Consider the following 18,949-nt stretch of genomic DNA (forward strand, 5'->3'; position numbering starts at 1 on the left):
AGGTGCAAGTGGAGGAGCTGGAGAAGAGCAAAATCCAGAAAATGAGGGGCCGCTGTGCTGGGATAAGGCAGTGGAACTTTTTCTGGAGGGTTATAGGGAGCCATTGAAGAGTTTTAGATTGGTGAAGTGTATTCGTGGGTGTTAGATGGTGTATCAGTGAGCGGTTGGTGGGTAACAAATTACCCCAAAGCTTAAAAGAACCACTAGGTATTTAGCTCATGAATCTGTGGGCCACACACAAAGTTCTGCTATTCGGGACCAGGCTCAGCTGATCTCCACTGGGCTCCCTCATGGCTCTGCAGTCAGCTGGTGGGTCAGCAGCTGCTGGCTGGTTCTGAACAGCCTCACTGAGGTGGCTCCCCTCCATGTGGTGTCTCAGTATCCAGCAGACCAGCCTGGGACAGTTCACACAGCGATCACATGTTTTAAAGAGAATGCGTGAGGATGTACAAGGCTTTTTGAGGCCTGGGCTGGGAACTGGAACAATGTCACTCCTGCCTCATTTTATTCTTAAAGCGAGTTAGGACACCAGCCCAGATTGAATGAGTGGAGCCACAAAGTCACATGGCAAAGGGCATGGATATAGAGAGGTGAGGAAAATTGTGGCCGTTCAGGTGGATCCCTCTGGCCCTGTAGGATGAGGAAGGTGACAGGCAGGCCAGGCGGGAGTCTGTGAGACCAGCCCACGTGAGAGACAAATGATATATCATTGCAGAGAAAGGCTAGGCAAGAGGGGCTTCCTGAGGTGTAATCCATACTGAAGGCTATAGTCTTTGATTTTCATCAGTAAGTCTTGTGGTATATGGATGCAAACCACAAGAGGGCAGCAGAGAACCATCAGCTAGAATGGTTGCCCTTGGTCAAAATCAAGTGACCAGATTTGTCTGAAGTTAGAGATCAGGTCAAGCCCAGGTTAAGGATTTTAAAACCATTTCCTCGGTAAAAGGCAGGATTGCTTTGCACTTAAGGACGCAGGCTCTGGCGTCAAACTGCCGAGATTCATGTCCCAGCTCTATCACCAGGGCCAGCTTCCTGAGCATGTGACCTGTGCAGTCACATGGGACCCTGCTCTCAGAAGAAAGACCCCATACTTGCATTAATCCTCTGCTGTAGCTGTCTGGAAATTCTGACTAATTTTTAACAAGGGTCCCACATTTTAATTTTGTACCAGGCCCTGCAAATTATGTAGCTTGTCCTTTCTGTCACTTACTAGTTGACTACGCTTGTTTGGACAGAACAAGGGGATAGAGATTGGTTTAAAGTCAGGAAAGGTGTGCGTAAGCGTTGTATTCTTTCACCATACCTATTTAATCTGTATGCTGAGCAAATAACACGAGAAGCTGGACTTTATGAAGAAGAACGGGGCATCAGGATTGGAGGAAGACTCATTAATAACCTGCGTTATGCAGATGACACAACCTTTGTTGCTGAAAGTGAAGGGGACTTGAAGCACTTTCTAATGAAGATCAAAGACCACAGCCTTCAGTATGGATTGCACCTCAACATAAAGAAAACAAATTCCTCACAACTGGACCAATGAGCAACATCATGATAAATGGAGAAAAGACTGAAGTTGTCAAGGATTTCATTTTACTTGGATCCACAATCAACAGCCATGGAAGCAGCAGTCAAGAAATCAAAAGACGCATCACATTGGGCAAATCTTCTGCAAAGGACCTCTTCAATGCATTGAAGAGCAAAGATGTCACCCTGAAGACTATGGTGCGCCTGACCCAAGCCATGGTATTTTCAATCGCATCATATGCATGTGAAAGCTGAACAATGAGTAAGGAAGACTGAAGAAGAGTTGACGCCTTTGAGTTGTGGTGTTGGCGAAGAATACTGAATATACCATGGACTGCCAAAAGAATGAACAAGTCTGCCTTGGAAGAAGTGCGGCCAGAATGCTCCTTAGAAGCAAGGATGGAGAGACTGCCTCTTACATACTTTGGACATGTTGTCAGGAGGGATGAGTCCCTGGAGAAGGACATCATGCTTGGCAGAGTACAGGGTCAGTGGAAAAGAGGAAGACCCTCAACGAGGTGGATTGACACAGTGGCTGCAACAATGAGCTCAAGTGTAGCAGCGATTGTAGGGATGGCGGGGGACCCGGCAGTGTTTCGTTCTGTTGTGGATGGGGTTGCTACGAATCGGAACCGACTCGACGGCACCTAACAACAATATGGTTCGATCTTGTGTTAGCCTTCACTTGGTTAATACCAAGTATTCACCTCATAGGGTTGCTGTGCAGATTATTTGAATTAATACAAAAAGTGCATAGAACACAAAATAAATATTCCATAATCCTTAGCTACTACTATTATTAGGGTTCAAGCAAATAACGAACATAATCACTGAAGGCCCATGCCCATGTCTTCCTTGTAAAGGTCTGTCTGTCTATCAGCCCACCCATCTTGCTTTATGACCAAGCACTTACGTACCAGTGAGAGCTCCTTTGAGGTGATTCCAACTCATGGCAACCCCATGAGTGTCAGAGAACTGTGCTCCATAGAGTTTTCAATGGCAGATGTTTTGGAGGTAGATCCCCAGGGCTTTCTTCTCAGTTGCCTCTGCGTGGACTCTAACCCCCATCCTTTTCAATTAGCAGCCAAGCGTGGTAACCATTTGTACCACACAGGGACTTGCTAGGGGGTCACAATAATGAATCCGATCTTAGCCGTGACCCCGCGACTAAGTGAAGTGATAGTCTAATGGGAAAGCCTCTGATCACCAGCTAACCTGGCTTCAATTTTATCCCCAGTTTCAATGTACGGATGAACACGAAGGAGCCATGGCCACAAGGACGGATGGCCAAGCAGTCCTGAATTGCTAAGCCAGCTGTGTGACCTTGGACACAGTGTTCCTCTCTCTGAGTCTCAGCCTAATAAAAATAACCATCCCCCTATTCCAGGGTTGTTGGAAGATTGAGAGGAAACGCTGGCCTTGGACATGCTTTATCCATTACACAGGGGCTATGGGCATGATGGTCACAACCAGGTGGGAGCTCTAGAAGGGCCCCTTCCACCCCCCTGCTCACATTCTCTCAATGATGGAAGAAGGTTGGGCTGTGGCAAGGGAAGGAGGCTCTTTCCTGGCAGCCGAGCTGACACATCTGTGAGAGTCTAACATGAATTTCATCCAGGAGGAGTGCCCCCTCAGGGCAGAAGGACTCCAAGTTCATGGGGAAACATGGGCTTACTCTCGCCCCGCTGCCAATGCAAGTAAATCAAGTTTTATTGGAACACAATCACTCTCATTTATTTACATGTTGTCTATAGCTGCTTTCTTGCTACAAAGACAGAGTTGAGTAGTTACAGAGCTGAAAATATTTAATCTCTGGCCCTTTACAGAAGAAGTTTGTCAGCCCCTGCCATAGTCTGGTAGCCATCCCAAACCCACACCTGAGAGCCAGTTGGGGACCTGGAGGCCTCAGGAGACACCAGTGGGGCCAGATGACTATGCTGATAGCCCATTGCTCCCCCACCTGCCACACACCCCAATGAATCAGCACTGGTAGGGTTCCTACAACTTAGTAGACCAGGAACGTGGGTGACAGATCCTGAAATGTCACCAGCACAAGGGGGCTCCAGATGCAAATTAAATTCAATTGTTTCTAAAAAAAATGAAGTCCATTTTTTTACCTTCTGTGTTTGTGAACTAAGATGTCACATCCAATTCACAGGGCCAGGTGTGCAGATCCTGGGCTAATTGTTCACACCTGCCTTCAGCCACTCACCTCTATACTTGCCAGGTGAAGCTCTGGACATGCTTGCCAGCTGGGTGGTTCCCACTCAGAAGACGGCATTCCCACAGGGCCCTTGTGAAGGGGGAGAAGGCGGTCGCTATGCTCGCACCCTGCGGGCCTACCTTCTTGGTCACAGCTAACAGTCCAGTGGGCATTCAGCCCCAGGGTGCCTAGTGGCTGGGGTATCACACCCTGGTCAGTGGTGATCTGTACTGGAGGGTGACTCAGACAACCAACCAAACCTCTTTTAGGAAGTTTGAAAGTACAGAGAAAGCCAGAGCACAGGAGAGGGGACAGAGGAGAACGCGAGATAACAGTGAGCAGAAACCCTGAGTAAACCGACTGATAGGGACTTGGCAGGAGCCGGGACTGCAGAGGCTGAGAGGACCTGAGTGCCAATAAAGGTGGATACCCAGCTTAGTGGATAGGGGACACCTATGCAGGAAAAAAGAGAGTGGTGAAAAGCAGGAGGTTGACAAAAATGGCCCAGTTGCTGTAGCTCTCTTGGGCCCATTGCCCCCAGACGACATTCAGGTCTCCACAAGGTCTGGCCAACTTTACCTTTCCTCACACTTCCTCACATTGTTACCACAAGTCTCCAATCACCAAAGAATTTCTGGGTCTGGCCTCCCCGTAGTTTTACGCTCTCACACTAGCATACACTTGGCCTTCCGCATGTCATCACAAATTGTAGATTCATGCTTCTCACTCACTGTATGGTGGCCCCGTCTGCCCCCTGGTTTCTGCCACAGGTGAGCCAGTGTTCACATCCAATCTCTCCTCCAAAGTGCCTGTCATCTGTCTTTAAGGCTGTTTGTTTGGATTTCAACCCCAGCTTTTTGGTGTGTTAAGGAAAAGTTATAATTTTGAGAAAAATCCAGTGTTTTCCTCCAGTTGGGATAAGAATGAAACCTCTTATAGCTTTCTGCCTCAGAGCAGAAGGCAAAACTAACCTCTAAGGCAGTTTTAGGATGATGCTTGAGGGACTTACTCCAAGGTGGTCACCACCCAAGAAGTAGTCCAGGCTACAGAGGCTATAGACCAGCTGCTGGAGGAGGTAGCCTTGGGGAGGGCCTGGAAGAGTACTGTGCATATTGAAGGTGGCACAGGCCTGTGGAATGGTCAGTCAGGCCATGCAGCAGTGCCACAGGGTCGCCACGCCACCTCTTCCTCCCACCGCACTCCAGGGACACACTCAGCCTGTGTCACCTCCACCTCCATGGGTAGCTCCACACTGAAAAGAGGGGTGCTCCTCTCCGACCATCCCAAATCCAGCTGTTGGAAGTTGTTGAGGACCCAGAGAGATGGTGCAGACCTAGAGCCCCCTCAGCAGCTCCCAGAACTCAGCCTGCTGCTTCCTGCTTGCCCAGAGGTCCAGCCATCCCCAGTAGAGCACCTTCCTGCTCATGGTGCAGTCAGTCTAAGGGAAAAACTCAAAACAAACCCATTGCCTTTCACTCCAACTCATGGGGACCTCATTTGTTACAGAGTAGGCCCAAGCTCTATAGGGTTTTCTTGACTGTAATATTTACGGAAGCAGATCACCACGCCATTCTTCTTTCTTCAGCAGCACTGCTGGGTGGGTTTGAACTGCCAACCTTTCAGTTAGTAGTCAAGCACAAACCATTTGCACCATCCAGGGACCTCATTCTCTCTAAGGAAGAAAGTTTAATCTCCAGACCAAGACACAGACACTGGCTTCATCTCCAAAACATTTATTCCCAAATTTGAGGCAATCGGTACAAAATTCTCCATCCCACCAGACAATTCTTCAGCCTCCACAATAAGAAGCCTCTTTGAGCTATAAGTGCCTTCTGTAGAATGCCCATGTAGAGTACCCAGTTGGCCCTCTGTTCATAGCTCAATGTGCTCTGTCTGCACTGGCTTCTCTGCTGCCTTCTTGGCCAGGACCTCAGTCCAGAAAGCCACCTCCTTGTCTTTCAGCTTCTGGGCTGCCCTAGTGGTGGTGCCAATCTCCAGGTACCCTTCCTTCTGGTCATATGCTGGCCAATGGGGCAGCCCCTCTCCATTGGGGTCCCTGGGAACAGAATCAAATAGAAATTCCCAAAGTTACCGTGTGGTCTGAAGCAACCTTCTGAAACATGCATGGACCCATTGGTTTCATCTCTGCCAAGAGGCTCACTTGTCTCCAAGACAGGGAGCTCACCATCTCTGGGGGGAGCTTGTTCCCTTTTAAAAAGCTCCCATTGTTAGAGTACTTTGGTCATAGAGTCAAGAGCTTTACCACTTAAACTTCCCAAATAGGTATACCCTATTACCCCGTCCCCAACTCTGCTCCTCTCTGTCAGCAATCTCACCCATTCCGAGCAAAGTTGGCCCACAGCTTCATCACCATTTTGCTGAGTTTGACCTCCTCTTCTGTGCCACTCTCTGTGGAGAAGGGAAAAGAAAAAAAGCCTTTGATACTCAAAGTATGCTTCATGGACCAGCAGCATCAGAATTAATTGGGGGCTCATTAGAAATGCAGAATGTTGGTCCTTATCCCAGACCTACTGATTCTAAACCTGCATTTTAACAAGATCCTGGGTAATTTGTGTTCACTTTAGGTTTGAGAATTACTGATCTGGGAGTCAGTGATGGGCCTCTAGTCAATCTGTGAGCTGGCTGCATTTATCTTTTTGTGCCCACATGACCCTCCTTCCCCTTCAGAATCACAATGTCACACCCCATAGCTTCCTTCACAGCAGCTCCAACTCCAGGACTGCTCTCCCTTGGGTATTTTCTCAATCTCCTTCACCCACCCCCATTTTGATAGTCTCAAAAAAACAGAGCTGAAATGGTCCTATGGGGTTATACAACCGGGAGATGCCCAGAGGCATTGGTGTGTCACAGAGAACCAAAAGGTGGGTCACAAGTTATCTGTAACACTTAGTGGTTAGGTATTGTAGGCATTGGTGAAGGATTTTCTTTAAAATATTGTGTTATTAAATAGATCAAATTTTAAAAGATGTGAGTTTTAGATAAATGTTAAAATAGATGGTAGTTATATAGCACATAGATAGATGGTAGAGAGATAAAAAAAATAGATGCTAGATAATAGAGGAACAGACAAGTTAGAGAGACACACACACATAAGAAGTGATTCAAAGTTCACACCAAGTCTAGCCTTACTCTCACTCGCATTCTGTTATGCTCTTAGGAGTGGGAAATGTAGGGATGGCATTCTAGCCCTACAGGCGACCTACTACCTGTCTTATTGATGCCACAGGTCCGGATTCTGAGAGTGACCACAGCTGAGAGCATGTGATCGCGCATCCCCCATCATGCATGTTAGAGCAGGAGAAAGGCTGGGAACTGCCCAATGTAGTTCAACCCTATTATGGTGAATTCAGGAAACTAAGGCCAGGAAAGAAGGAGGAAATTGCTTAAGGCCACCAAACCGAGACTTGAGCCCAGGTCTCCTAACTACAAGCTCATAGCCAGCAAAGAGCCATCACCTTTTAAAAATGGGGTCCCGAAGACCGAGAAGAGCTCGTCCTCGTGATCTCCTATCACCGTCTTGGGTTTCATCTCTGGTGAGAAGCTTGGGCGATGCTGAAATTCGTACATGTAGGTGGGGCCTCCAGCATCTGAGATACAAGAATTCATGCTCAGTTCATTTTATAAGATGCATACCTGGATGATATCAAAGTCTCCAGGGGGCCCTGAATATTCAAGGAATTGGTCACACATCTGGGTACTGAGTACACAACACCAACAATATTAATAGTGGCTGAGCTTTGTGAGTGCCAACTGTGTGTTGGGAACTGTGTGGCTCTGCAGGAAGCCCCTGGTTATCATCTCAATTCAGAAATGGAGGTTCAGGAAAGCTCATTAACTCACTTAAGACTTCATAGTTGATTGAGTTGGGGCAGGGATTTGGGCCTAGTATTTGTTGAATGAATGAATGAATGTTGAAATTCCTACATCAATCCATTCAAAATGACTATCCTCATAGGGCCCTAGGTCAATTCATATAAACCCCTTTGCCTACCGATGCCTTCATACACACAAAAATCTATATACATCCAGTGTACGCTACTGTATTTCATTGATAAAAGACTAGTTTTCATTCCTTTGGAGAATATCTACAGTCCAATAGGTGTCTTCAATTTTCCCTAGTTTTGAACATTTCCACTGGTATAGAAATTTTACAGCTTTTCCTCCCTAGCATAGTAAGAAATTTACAAAATGCAGAAAAATGAACAAAAAGATCACTTACAATCCCACCACTCAGAGAAAGCCTTTTTTGGTAATTTAGCACATATGCCTTTAAAAATATACATAAAATTGAGATAATATCATATTTACTATTTTGGAATATACTATAATCATTTCTTCACACCATTAAATATCATCCACAAAAAGATTTAACAATAAATGTCATCCCAACACGAGGATTTGTCTCTGTGCTGTACAAATGGTTAATGTGCTCAGCTGCCAGCTGAGAGGTTGGAGGTTCAAATCTAACCAGAGGTACCTGAGAAGACAGGCCTGGGAATCTACTTCTGAAAAATCAGCCACTGAAAACCCTAGAGAGCACAGTTATACTCTGACACACATGCGGTTGCCATGAGTTACAGTCAACTTGACGGCAACTATTAACCTGAAAACATGAGGACTCAGCACAATTCATTTAATCTTTCCCCTCACTTCATCATCGTGCCCTTGGATTAAAAAAAAAGAAGTGCTGTTTGGAACAATCAGTCCTTCTGTGGCTCTGAAATCTACTTGTTAAACAGGTGCTTCAAGGCCAAGGCCAAGGTGAATTTGCCGAAGGAGGTGGTTTAGCCTTGCCCCTGCCACTCAAAAGTTTTAGAAAAGAAACAGACCCCAGCCATAGAGGAAAGGCCTTTTGTGAACGAGCGAACTTATTTTAAGCAGTATCTTGCCCAAAAGAAATTCTTTTTTTTTTTTTTTTAAAGTTACTGTGCAGGATATATAACACTCCTATGATTACAACACAGGTCTACAGAGGAAAGCAGGGCACAGATTTGGGTAACAGCATTTAGGAACAAAAGACACAGAGACTGATAATCAAATATTTGCAAATTAAAACAGAGCGTGCTGTTCTCTCTCTCTCTCTTTTTTTTTTCTTCAGTTGGGGTAACTTATGAAATTGGCAATATTTTCTAATCTCAGTATCCCAAGTGTGCAAGAGAGTTAAGAAATCCACAGTCTTATACACTGAATAGCAATTTTGCAATAAGTGTCAAGAGCTTTAAAACACTCTTACAGTTCAGCCCAGTAATTTCGCTTCTAAAAAGCAGTCCTAAGAAAATTATTAGAGATGTGGTCAAAGATTTATGCACATAAGAATGAGTATAATGTTATCTGTGGCATCAAAAAAGGAGCAACCAGCCTAAGTAGCCAGTAAGAAGGGATGTTAAAGCCAGTTATAATGTATTCATTCCACGGAATCATATGCAGCCAATGAAATATATGTTTTTCAATGGATTTTCAATGACATTGGGAAATGCCTATAATATAGTATTAAAAAAAATCGTAACATTGATCTTTTAATTATAGGTAAGACATGAAACAATTATTAGGAAAACAAAAACCAAAAAGATTGACAGCAAAGTCTGCAGGCAGAAGAACTATGAGTGATACCTCATTTCTTCTATGTGTGTTCCTGTCTTTTCAAAACTTTTTACAATTGTAACAAATTAATTTGTATTCAAAAAAGTTCTTTTTACTTAAAGGACTTTAATTAAGAAGTGACATAAATATAGGAATGAAATAATAAAAAGCCCCTAAACTCAATGTCATGTAATATGCTGGGATGGATGAGACTAGCAGAAGATGCAGAAGGGGACACCACAGGTCAGACAAGTTGCAGGAGGCTAAACCAAATTCATGAAAAAAACAGATTTGATCCCAGGTGGCCCCCAGCTAAAGGGTTTCATCAGGACCCTAGTGAGGAAGAAAGGGTAGGTAATTAGCACCTGTACCTTATGGCTGTGAGGTGTGCTTGGGCACAAAGTAGTTCAGTATTAGGTAGCCTATTCCATGCTATAGGTAGTTTTGATCATGCTCATAAAGTCCTGAATTGAAAAACCCTTCCAGCAGGGTTAGAGAAAGAGGGACCAAGGAAACATTTGTTAGCTTGCACATGAGGAGAATGAGTTACTGAAGTTTGTAGAAACGGAGAAGTCCAGTAAGGACCTCAAAATGGCATCTAGGAGGAAACATCCATCTACTACCTAGGTGAGCTCCTCCATCGTTAACCTCACATCCCACCTACTCAGCTTTGGGGAAGGTGAGGTTGGAAGATACCATGGAGGACCCTACCCTGGCCCTCAGCTTGTCACAGGCACATGCTGGGATGGACAAAATCCTGCCACTGATACTGACATCCTGCAGACTGCCTCCTCCCACACATCACACTGCTCATTCCTTTTGGTTTTCTTGGTCCCTGACAACCTCCCTGACCCTATGCTTGGCTCCCAATCTTCCCCCAGCTCCATCAATTAACAAAGTAGTTTGCAGGTAGTTCTGACCAAGATGTACCTTCCAATATTTGCTCTCCAGCTCCCATATCATCATGACTTCTAGTAAGGAACACCAGGAGCAGATGCTGTCAGTACTCCCACCCATATCCTCCATTTCTGGACATGCCAGCCTGACATCCACCTCTAGCATCCATAACTATTTGCCTGGGGTCTTTGGCCACTGGAGACTACTCTGTCCCTTCATGCAACAGGTCAAAGTGCCAGGAAATTAAAAACCCATTGGGAGCAACCAATGGCTAGTGGGAGTTTGTAGTAAGTACCCAAGCTCCCTTGCTGCTGAGATTGGATGACCCTAAGGCAAGTCCTCTTCTTGTTTCCCAGAGTTCCCAGTGCCAGTTGTCCACAGTGGATACTGCTGAACAATGCATCATTGATTGGCTTCCTTCTTTGTCCTGGGTCACCTCCTCACATTCCTACTGGTGTTATCTGGGATCACCTCTCACATAAACAACTAGCACTCAGATTCTTTTCTTAGAGTTGGCTTCTGGCAGAAACCAAAACAGAACAGTACCTCACTCCAGGTCAAGTGGAATTGAACTTTGAGATTGGACTCTCGGCAGTTTCAACATATCTGTCTATGCTGGGGGTGCGGGGGCTGGGAAGGACAAAGGATCTGGAGGTGGACAGCATCCCCTCTCCTGTCCAGCCTCTGGCACTCACCCCTGTGACGACGTGCCACAATCACAGATGGGACACCAAATGCTGCATCTCCAAGCATGTCCAGGAACAGGTCTTTCTTTTTGACAGGGTCATCTGTCCCACCTAAGTACTTCTCAGTGATCACCGGAGTCAGTTCCTCAGGGATGGCCTGAATGGATCAAGAGTGAAAAGTGACCACCAGCTGCCCACCCCCAGGTGAGCCGAAGTGGCTTCTCCACCCAGTGAGGAAAGCTTGCATTAATAGGACACCAATCAAGCTCTTTGCAGCTCTCATCCAGGGCAGCAAGGTGGGAAAGGCAGGAAAATGGGGGCAGAACCCTCAGGTCTTAGTCTTTGATCTGCCATTTAAGTGCTATATGGTTTTGGTAAGTTCCTTCCCCTTTTGGGGTCTCAGCCACTTCCCATGATTCACTGGACTCTTACAACAAGGGGGTAGGACTTCCACAAGAGCGATGCAGCTGTCTTCTGGTCCAGTTTACCTTCAGAGAGTGGGTAGCCCATCAACTGTTAAAAAAAAAAAATGATTATACAGCTGTGAATCATTGAGAATTAATAGGAAGAAACAACCAAGGAAACCAACACAGACTGAAGAGGCTCTTACTTTGCCATGCTTTGATGAGCATGGGCTTCGATAAGTTGGACAAAATCAATGAATCAAATGGACTTATGTTCAGGAACTCAAGGAGTACAGGAGGATGAAAAATGTTTTGCAGAAGTTGCCCCAATTCTTTGCAGCCTACTGTGACATTTATCAGGCTAGAATCCCCCCAGTGCTCAGTGAGTCAGAAGGGAAGGCTGAAGCCAGGTAGTGTTGAAGTAGAGGGCTGTGGAGCAGATGACACAGGCCTGCCTCAGATGTCTGAGGAAACCCTGACTCCTGCCTTTAGGGCTTTGGTCCTTTGGGATAACCTCTGAAATCCCTCTGAGGGGAAAGTCCTTCTTCCCTTTTAGAAGTCAGTTTTAACTCACAAGACAGCAGCTTTCTCTGAATCTTTCCAATTAGATTACTAAGAGCATGTGCAGAGACTTACAGAGAAAATATGAAAGCACCAAGCCTTAGGTTGGGGCCCTGGACCTGAGGCTTAGCTCTTCTTAACTCCCGAGCTCCATCCCCATTCCAGGCTTTGGTTTTCCCACATGAACCATTATTATCTCTACAGGCCATCCCAGCATTGACGTTTCAGGGTTCATTGATTGGAAGGACACAGTGTTTGGGGGAGGGGTTCCCATGGGCAGCACCACCCATTTGACCATCTCAGAGAAGATTTTCATGGAAACGTCAACTCATGCCGAAGGCAACCGGCACCCTCCACTCAAAGAGGGCTTTGGAGAATGAAGAGCTCATCCTAACTTGAGATGGTGGTGGGGTAGAGTCTAAGATGTGTCCGCTTTCTCACTTTTGGAAGAAGCCAGCCAAACTCTTGCTTGTTGATTCCAACAATGTAGGGGACGGTGTTGAATTTCTTTTCTGCCATAATCTCTTCAGGTGTCTTTGGCAACAGCATCCCATCAACCACAATGGGCAGGAAGGGATAGCTCTGGAAGAGAACAGAGTAGTGAGGCCAGAGCTGGGCGGAGTCAGTGGTGGGGAGGGGGTGACCAACTTCAGCTTCTGTTAGGTTGACATAATTGCTGCTGCCCAGAGTGGGTGCATGTGGTTGTGTTATGTGGGCTGTGTGCATTGCCTTGCTCAGTTTAAACAAACAAACAAACAAGCTCAGGGGCACTCCTCTTTTTCTCACACCTACATTCAGTCTGTCAGCAAATCCTGTATGCTATTCCTTCAAAAAATATCCACACTCCCATCCCTTCTCACCACACTGCACTACTACTACCCTAGGTCAAGCCGCCATCTTGCCTTGCTTGGATTATGTACAGCAATGTAACAGCCTCCCATTGGGCTCACCTCATCTGCCCTTGTCCCTTCCCTACAGTTTATTTTCAACACAGCAGCCAAACAGACCCTTTGTGAAATCTAAGGTTATGTTACCCCTCTGTTCAAAACCCTCCAATGGGTTCTCATCTTGATTTGAATCAAAATCTAAATCCTTTAAATGGCCACGCCCCCGCATCCCATTATCTCTTTATCCTGAAGCCTAGTCTGTCCCCTCACTGATCCACTCAAGTTACACTGACCTTGTGCCCTGGGCCTTTGCAGAAGCTATTCCCTGTGCCTAGAGCACTGTTCCTCCAGTTTTCCTGAGAACTGGCTTCCTCACCTCCTCCAGAACTTGGCTCAAATATCACCTTCTCACTGAGCCATTCCCTGATCCTTCTACTTAAAATTCAAACCACGGACATACCCACTGGCAGGTTCTACCCCAATTTCTTGCTTTATTTTTCTCCATAACACTGACTTCCATCAAACACACCACACATTTTGTTTATTGTAACCCCCACAACCAGAATGTTAGGTTCTAAGAGAGTAGGGAATTTTGTCTTTTTTGGCCTGTTTTGGTGTTCTGGCCCCAGTTTCTAAATCAGATCCTGGCACATAGTAAGTGCTTATTAAATAATCACTGAGAGACTGAATAAATCCAATTGATTCTTCAGGACATCACTTCCCAGGGAGGGGGCAGAGAGGACAGGATTGTAAGATGGTACAGAGGCAATGTCACCAGAAGCTGGTAACCTGTTGGAAGGTGGCAGATGAAGAAGGAGATGGGGAGGATGTGGCTAAAGTATCCAGTCCGTGTGGCCGGGAGGAGGGTGCACCCAGGACTGAGACCCTTGGCTCCCTCCCTGAGGCCCTGTAAAGAGTGCAGCTTGCACAGCCAACCAACCCTGGCCTCTCAGGAGAAGATTTGGGCTCCTCAGTGAAGGTTCCTGAGGAAACTCCTTATCCAGGTAACATCTCTGCCACCCCATGGAGGAAGATTCTAGCTCAGCCTCCACCCAAAGGGGCATTTTGGGGAGCAGGAAATATAAGCAAGAGAAGGTTAGTCTGGTCCATATGGCACAGAACTGATGTCTGGGAGCACTGGACTGGGAGTCTGGGAAATGGGCTCCAGTCCTGCCTCTGGCCCTCCTGGCTGTGTTACCCAGGCCAGTCACTGCCCCTCTCTGGGCCTTGGTAATATAAACACAAGGAGTTACTGTGATTCCACAAAAAGGAGGATTCTTTCATCCACATTTCACTGGAGATTAAAGTGCAAGGCTTGAAAGTTGTAATTAAAAAAACGAAGGCCCTTACCTCTCTGGGGTCTCCAAGTAAATCAAGACTGAAGAATTTCTGTGAAGACAAAGGCAGAGGCCGTGAATGAGAAGCCTTCCTGGGAAAGAAGCTGATCTTTTGTAAGCTCAGCCCTGGAGGTAAAGGGCTTCCTTCCAGGTGCCACCCTGGCTGGGCCATGAGGAAGTGGGCTGGACCCTGGCTTCCCTGGTATAGGACAGGGGGAGGGGACAGCAGGAACAAGGCAAGGACAACTTCTGGGGTCCCCAATCTACAGTCGCTGGACATCTCTTGTTTGTGCCACCCTGCCCTGCATCTATTTCCCCTTCTCTTGGAGACCAAAACCAAACCTGTTGCAGTCGAGTCATTTCTGACCCATACTCACCGTATAGGACAGAGTAAAACTGCCCTATAAGGTTTCCAAGGAGTGACTGGTGCATTTGAATTGCTGACCTTTTGGTTAGCAGTTGTAGTTCTTAACAACTGTGCCACCACGGTTTACTATCTAGCACCCCAATTTTCCTCTTCCCCACTCTCACCCCTTTGGTCAGAAATGTATATTTGACCTGAGGTGCTCTGTCTCCCTGATCACAATGATTATTTCAGGAATGGTACTTGCTCATGTCATTTTACCCCAAAACTTCTGAGGGAATTATTGGGAAATGGTCATCTCTTTCCAGTAGGGTTTCTAAACTGCTAAAATGTACGTTTAGAGTGCCATTGTTTTCTTTAATCTCCCAGGGGACAAAACTGCCTCAGAGTGAAGCCAGCACTGAGCATAGGAAGGTGAGAGGTAGAGAGAGATTAAAAAAGCAAAGGAAACCCACTGCCATTGAGTCGATTCTGACTCGTAGTGACCCTATAGGACAGAGAAGAATTGTCCCATAAGTTTCTGAGAAGTGGCTGGTGGATTTGAACTACAGTCCTTTTTTGTCAGAAGCCGAACTCTCAACCACTATGCCTCCAGAGACAGAGAGACTCCCGTAATATCATTTGAGCACCAGGATCCAGCTATGTCTGAAACTACCTACTCCTTTCAGTTATCTGAAGATCCTGTTACAACACATTCCTTTTTTTGGCTTGAGACACGTTGAAATGAGTTTTTTCACCTTGCACTAAAAAACCCTGACTCATACAAGCTCACTGAAACTCACCCTTCCCCTGCCTCCCCACGGCTGTCCTTGGTGTGTGGTCATCAAAATTGCGCTGAATGTTACATTACACTGCAGCGAATATGCCTGACAAGTATGCAGGAAGTGACCAGAAAGGGTCTCTCCATTCTGAATTGTAGCTCCAGCAGTCAGGTGTGAGTGTGTGTGTGCGTGTGTGTGTGTGTGTGTGTGTGTGCGCGTGTATTGGGGATAGTGAATAATCATGGAAAGCGCTTCCAAATGATCACAGAAAGTCCCAAAAGGAGATTTTAGGACTCTTAGGTTCTCTGGGTTTTCCCAAATTCACCAACTCTCCCCCTTATAAGCAGGGTCCTTTGTGTCTCATAAAGAATTGTTAAAATATTTGCCTCTTTCCAGGCATCAGAAAATACTTGTGTGTTAATTCTTTGAACACTTTGGTCACCTTATTAGGGGTTGAGACACCAGGATCCAAGCCCAGAAACCACACTGGGCTCAACTCATGGGGATACATGCAGAGTCCAGTGCTCTATGCCTGCCCCTGGGAAACCCTGGGAGTATCCACAGGAGGCCAGGGTCCAGACTGAAAGTCCAAAGGTTCTGGCTACTTTGGAGCTCACATTCGTACCCTTCCCCCACAAAGGGAATAGCTTGGCTTGAAGTCCTGTATTCTCTGAGGTGTGTGCCCTGCTGTAGCTTCTCTGAGATGACAGCTGCTGTAGCCATCCACCAATCTGCAAACGTCACCTTCTATGTGAAGCATCCCTGCTGGTTAAAATGAAGGCTTCCCCCTCCGTACTCCCACCACAGTTAAGGATGGTTGTGTTTTTCCTTCGACAGTTCCTTGTGGGCAAGGAAACACATCCATATTTATGTCTGCATCATCGACTCTGACACCCCCCATATAGTTAGCATGGATGGATAGATGAATGGATGGATGCATGGATGGATAGATGAATGGATGGATGCATGAATGGATGGAAGGGGTTGGTCAATCCATGGAGTATGGATGAGTTGAACAAATGACTGGATAGAAGGACAGTAACTGGCAGACAGAGGAATCATTGGTTTTTGGAGTGAAGATTTATGGTGGATGGATGATGAATGGATGCTGGATGGATTGATAATAGATGGATTTAATGTTATTGATGGATTAGTGGATTGACTGATATTAGATTGGTGAAGCGATATTGATGGATTGGATAGATTTGTAGTTGAGTAGATAGATGGTAAAATGATAAATGGACAGATGGGTGGGTGGATGGATGGCTACCCTAGAATCACAGTTGAGGCAGGGTCTCAGGAAATCTAGAAAACTGGGCTACTACTGAGTTATAATTTAGGTAGTTTCTAAATTAACCAAGATAAATTGTGGCAACCTTTGTTCTTAATAACCTTGCCCCTAAAGTTCAGGATGGTGGTTTCCTCTGAGAAGGAAGGAGGAGAATGGAACTAGAAAGGGATGTCCAGGGATTTTCAGCCAAATCTGTAATGGTTAATTTCTTAAAAATATATCTGAAAACGAGGATGGCAAAATAACAAGTTTTGATAGAACTGGGGGATTTACACAGAATTCTTCATTAATATTATTTTACTTTTCTGACATTTGATATATTTCACAATAAAAAAGGATAGAAGAAATTACTTATTGAGACCCTTAGGCTAACGCTGCTCCTGAGAGAAAAGAAACTGTCCAGGTAGATTTTTCAGGTAAAGGTGGCAGCTGAAATGATAAAGCCTGAGGCCAAGTTTAAAGGGTGGGACTTGTGTGGCCACTAGAATGAATGCACCTACCATCTTCAGTGATGTCTCCAAGAGTTCCTCCTCTGTCTTCTGGTGCACGCAGTGAACCATGACAGCAGAGGTGGTGCTTTTACACCCAGCCAAGATAGCAAATTTCTGTGGCGATAACAGGTTACAGCAGAATTCAAGAGTGATAGCAATTCCCTCAAACAATGTAGACAGAACGTTTTACCCTATTTCTTAAGATAGCATATGATAGTCGAAAAAACCCAGACGGTGTGGGCCCTGGGTCCTAGTCTTGCCTCTGTTATTAATTTGATTTGTGATTTGAGCCAATTACACATTCTCTCTGTCTGTTACCTTAACCAGAACCAGTTGTTCTCAAGCCAACTACAACTCATGGCAACTCCATGTGTTTCAGAGTAAGGCTGTGCTTCATAGGGTTTCCAATGGCTGTGATCTTTCAAAAGGAGATCTCCAGGCCTTCTTCTGAGTGCTTAACCGTTTTCACCACCCAGGAGCTCCTCAGTTACCTTATGTCTGTTTAAAAGGGCATAATGATCTCAAAGCTGAATGTCTAAAGAGAGTCAGTGTGGAGTGGTGGTTAAGAGCATCAACTCTCAATAATATTGCCTGAATTCCTATTTCAGCTCTGCCACTTGCATTTGACTTACATTTGACCTTGGACAAGTCACTTAACTTCTCTGTTGTCAGTTTCTACAACTATGGTGTGGTTGTTGTTGTGTGACATTCAGCTGATTTTGACACATAGTGGCCTTCCATGACAGAGTAGAACTGCCCTATAAGGTTTTTTAGGCTGTAATCTTTATGGGAGCAGATTCCCAGGTCTTTGTTGATGGAGTGGCTGGTGGGTTCAAAGTGACGACCTTTCAGTTAGCAGCCAAGCACTTAACCTATGTGCCACGAAGGCTCCTCAGCTTCTCCACCCATAGATGGGGATAATGACTGGCCTATCTTAATACCTGAAAGGGCTCAGAAGGGCACCAACACATATTAAAACATGTGCAGAACTACGGGAGGTCCAGTTAAGAAGACTCACATGAAGGCACTTCAGAAACTACAGAATATCATTTAACTCTGAGGCCTAAAGGAAAATAGCCTGGCATCTGTCCCAATGCATAGCAGATGTTGCTTCAAAGTTAAACAAGACAATATGCAAATGAATGGGTGTGGCAGTATTCCAACAAAACTTTATTTATGGACACTGAAATTTGAATTTCATATAATTTTCACAGGTTGTGAAATACTGTTCTTTTGATTTTTTTCAATTACTTAAAAATATAAAAATCATTCTTAGCTCATGCGTCATAAAAAATAAACAAACAATGGGCAAGATTCTAAGACAAGCTGAGGGGCTCAGATCACTGCTTGGAGAGTTAGTGACACAAGCCCAGGTGCTTTTTCCCTCTTCAAAAGTAAAAAAAGGTAAAAAAAAGATTCCGCTAAAGGAGAGACTTGCTTCAGCCTATCTTCGAGTTGGACTGGTCTATCCAGCACACCTTTGCCCCCAACTTTTCTGAGAATGGTTCCTTCTTCTGGGCCACGGAGCTCCCATAATAGCTCCTGAAAGCCACGTTCGTATAAGTTGCCCACCCTCCTAACTACAATGAATGAGACCAAGAATAGGCATCCAAGCAAACCTGGGACAGAGAATTTCTTTTGTAAATGATCTGGAATTTGGGCTGAGCACTTCTAGTATGAAAATGATAAAAGCTCTAAAGCAGAGGAGAAAGCCTGACTACTTGCTGAAATCAAAAGGAAATTCTTAAAACTCAGGAGCAGGTGGAGTGGTCATGTGAACTGGAAGCAAAATGTAACCAGAGGAGAAGAAGGAGATGGATAGAAGGCGGACTCCATGATAGTGGGGCCATGGTGAGTGTGCACTGGCTCCCCAGAGCCTGGTATAGTGCCTGGTACATACTCAGCACTCAGTATGGATCTGTTATGGAATAAGTTAAATGGC

At 45.5% G+C, this 18,949-nt stretch overlaps 1 pseudogene; it reads right to left on the reverse strand.

Annotated features, from left to right (window-relative positions):
- Positions 1 to 5,471: 5,471 nt before the first annotated feature.
- LOC126064517 (liver carboxylesterase 1-like) overlaps positions 5,472 to 18,949 on the reverse strand; it is a 107,231-nt pseudogene continuing 93,753 nt past the window's right edge.

The sequence above is a fragment of the Elephas maximus genome, chromosome 21 (assembly GCF_024166365.1).
Source record: "Elephas maximus indicus isolate mEleMax1 chromosome 21, mEleMax1 primary haplotype, whole genome shotgun sequence".
In the NCBI taxonomy this organism is placed as follows: domain Eukaryota; kingdom Metazoa; phylum Chordata; class Mammalia; order Proboscidea; family Elephantidae; genus Elephas; species Elephas maximus.